Consider the following 3,881-nt stretch of genomic DNA (forward strand, 5'->3'; position numbering starts at 1 on the left):
GTACTCCTTCAGAAATGATGGTTATCAAAACTTCAATAATTATAACACCATGTCATGGGCATTCTTTGAACTGTAATTTACAGCGGTCAACCTCGGCAAAGCATTAAACATATGAATGGCACCAGCAATCAAATCGGATCCAACTATAGGAACAGAAGCACAGAATCTCGGTTGCAAATGGAATTCGAACTATTCAAAGTGTATTTGAAACCAATCACCATACCATTGGATCGTATACCATTCAGGCCTCATACGAACTTATTTAAAACAGTAGCTTCAACGTATTTCAGGCAGCATCATAACGTATTCAGGCAGCTTTAATCACAGTTTTCGATGCATTCAATACAGCTCCAGGTCAGCACACAAATAAATCAATGAGCGATATACAAAACTGATTTCTTTCTCTGCAATAGAGACTTAATGTCCAGCACATACAGTGCACATATTAAGAGCAATAATCATCACAAAAAGAAACGACCTTTCCAACGAACGCTCAGGGCATTGAATAAATTTTCAGCAGACATTTGACGGACCATATTTTTAGTGCAAACAACAAATATACACCAGCCTCTATATAAATATATAGCCGAGAATACCCATAAAAATGGTATTATTCGTTGTTGAGCAGATTACGGATGAAGCCACATTTCTGGTTGATTTCTTTCATGCATAAACAACACTCCTTTGCAAGAAAAAATGAATGTCTTCCACAATCTGCAGTTGAAGTACAAACAGTTCGAGCACTCCTGAAGGTAGAACCAACACGCTAGTGAAGAATGAGTTCAGCTCACTTACATAATGCACAATTCATGTGTTAACTTCACCATCTACGTTGGACCGCTACAAGCAGCTGACATATGGGTAAAAATGATACATAATTCAGGGTTCAATTTCATCATCTACGTTAGAACTCTACAACTAACTGTCATATGGAAAAACGTGATGCACAATTATGGTTTAATTTGATCACATATGTTAGACCTCTACCGGTCTTAAATGGCTCTGTCAACCTCTCCTGAGAAGAGCTTTATCAAAAGCATCACTGTAAAATACATACATCCCAGCTCAAATTATAGTTGCGGCTTGTGAGTGAAAGGATCTTTTATCTATGTTACCAGAAAATTCTCATTTCGATCCAACCCCCATTCTCTTTCCAATCCCCTCTTGACACTACATCAGTACATCACTAAACGATTTTATATGCATAACATTTTCTGGGAGGCAGGCGGTGGATTCAAGTTTCTTATACCATTGAAATGAAAATAGATATGTGCAGGATTAACACACCATATAAAAACATATATACCACAGCGTTAATACGCATTCATGACCACGCAGAGATACCATTCAATACCACGCATGAACAACACATCTCCACACTTCCGCTGTGCCACGCTTAGTACATCACCACTCAAACATAGATCCACTGCAATCTCTCCACGACGAGACTCCAGAAAACCGCCAAAGATTACAGAGCGAGCAATCCAGGGCCAGATCGCTCAAAAAGTCGACAAAAACACAATAAAATCATAGGCGAGTTTCCATACAAGCCAGAAATTCACAGATTTCAATCAAATCGGTGCGCTAAATGCAGGAAAAAGAACCCAAAACTTTGATTTTTTTTTTTTTTATACTTATATCGGTCGAGCTGCTTACAACCGATACACCTCGTTTCCCCATAACCCACAGGTCACAGGACTCTTAAGGCGCAGCGGAAATCAAATACTATTTTGTTGGCAGGCTTAAGTGGTGCAGGCAAGACTGTACTTTTCTATCAGCTGCGTGATGGTTCGACACACCAAGGGACTGTGACCTCAATGGATCCAAATGAAGACTGCTTTGTATTGCATTCAGAATCTTCAAAGAAGGGAAATATAAAGCCAGTTCATGTAGTGGACGTGTCGGGTCATTCAAGATTGAGAACTAAGCTGGATGAGTTTCTATCTCAGGCTGCTGGGATTGTGTTCGTTGTTGATGCTTTGGATTTTTTTGGCAAACAGTCGAGCAACAGCTGAGTATCTCTATGATATATTGACAAGGGCAGTTGTAGTGAAGACGAAAATTCCACTACTAATACTCTGCAACAAGGTGGACAAAGTCACAGCTCACTCCATGGATTTCATAAGGAAGCAGTTGGAAAAGGAAATAGACAAGTTGCGTGTATCAAGAAGCTCTATATCAGCTGCGGATATTTCCGATGAAGTTACACTAGGTGTTCAGGGACAGCCTTTCACTTTCATGCAGATGCATTGGAAAGACAGGCGGGGGTGTAACGCATATTAGGTTTATGTTGCAACAGGACAACGTAATTATCAGGAAACGCTTGGCAGTCAGGACAACCAATAATGGTAAATCGCAGATGGATCAACACTTTTAAATGGGGCGTTTATGGACAGAGCGCAGTGGTGATAGAGGCATTGATGACAGAGGCGTCAGAACAGTTAGCGCAGAGTGACCAGCGGAACCGATGGGGAGAGCGATAGGCTGAGCATTAGACTGAGAAGGCAGGCAAGTTTTGTAGAGTTAACAGACTCTTAAAATACCCATGCCTCTATTTTCAGATAGCTGGAATGTACGTTACATCCATAATAGCAGCACTGACAATTATATGAATGTACATGACTTGCAGGTAAGAAAGGCCACAGAAAACAAGTGGCTCATATTAATTATGCAGGGCAGGAATACGCCTGCTCTGATACCATGTTAAACACACATGGACATCAAGAGAGACATGAAAGATAAAACATGCAATACGATTTTTATTAACAACTGATATACATTTATAGTACATTGTTGTGACCGTTGGGTTTCACATCCCAAGGTCTCTTGGACTGCTTTGGTCTATTCAGCTTCCACACTAACCCATTTAGGATTAGGTGTCCAACAGATTGCTACACATTAGAAATCAAACATGCAAAAATGAACTCTAACTCCTCCAACTCGAATTTATTGAGTAAACTAGGTGACACAAGCCATGTCACACAAGTTAACCGCATCCAAGTTGTCTAGTGATGTGGAAATTCGAATGTTCCCAATTTGATTAAGGCAAAATCAAAATTGAGACTTTCTTTCAGCATTTTCAATAGCAGACATCCATTGGCATAATGTCACAAACTACCTTATCCTTATATCGACATATCTGGAACTCCACTTTTCTCTGCTCACTCACCAACAATTGGCGACCTTTTTGTAGCCATGACACTTTATATGGTGTTGGATGCTTAAGTCTTTTCAATCCAATTTTTTCCACCATTTATGTAGAAACTATATTATCAATGCTTCCATTGTAAATCACCACTTTGCAACATTTTCCTCTGACCTTGTAGACAATCCTAAACAAGGATTTTATTTGTGCTAGTTCAACAGCCTCCTTGGTTGGTTTCAAGAAGACATTATTCATTATTAAAGCTTCTCCCGTCTCTGGTGCATTTTCTGCCACAAGTGCCTGTGCTTCTGCTACTTTCCACTAAGCTAAATATGCATCTCCCTGTCCTCCCTTTTCATTCTCAGGACACTCAAAAGGTATGTGACCCAACTTCCCACATTTATGGCACTAATATACAGTTTCTCTCCCTATTCCTCTACCTCTGCCACTCTAGTAAGGTCTTCCTCCTCTGGAGTCACCTTCTTTCACTTATTGTCGTTGTTTTTTTGGGTTACTGGAATCATTCTTTTGAGATGAAGTCTTCGCTCTTCTAGCTGTTTTTCCTTTTCCTCTAGAAAAACCATGAGCTCTGCTTGTACTCTACTTCCTAATTAGCTTCTCTTATGGATTCAAGGAAAATTGGTATGATTCTTCCATCGTCCTAGGGAAATCATGTTGATTTCATCCCGAGTCTCCAGCTTCAATCCATTGATATACCTTCTTGTCTTATCTGGGG

General features: G+C 40.0%; 1 pseudogene; it reads left to right on the forward strand.

The window, feature by feature from the left end:
* The first annotated feature begins 1,326 nt into the window (after positions 1–1,326).
* On the forward strand, positions 1,327–2,283 carry LOC149184392 (uncharacterized; annotated as a pseudogene).
* Positions 2,284–3,881: the final 1,598 nt, after the last annotated feature.

The sequence above is a fragment of the Pinus tabuliformis genome, chromosome 3_2 (genome assembly GCF_031772625.1).
Source record: "Pinus tabuliformis cultivar Carrire ecotype Pingquan chromosome 3_2, CPIR1, whole genome shotgun sequence".
Classification (NCBI taxonomy): domain Eukaryota; kingdom Viridiplantae; phylum Streptophyta; class Pinopsida; order Pinales; family Pinaceae; genus Pinus; species Pinus tabuliformis.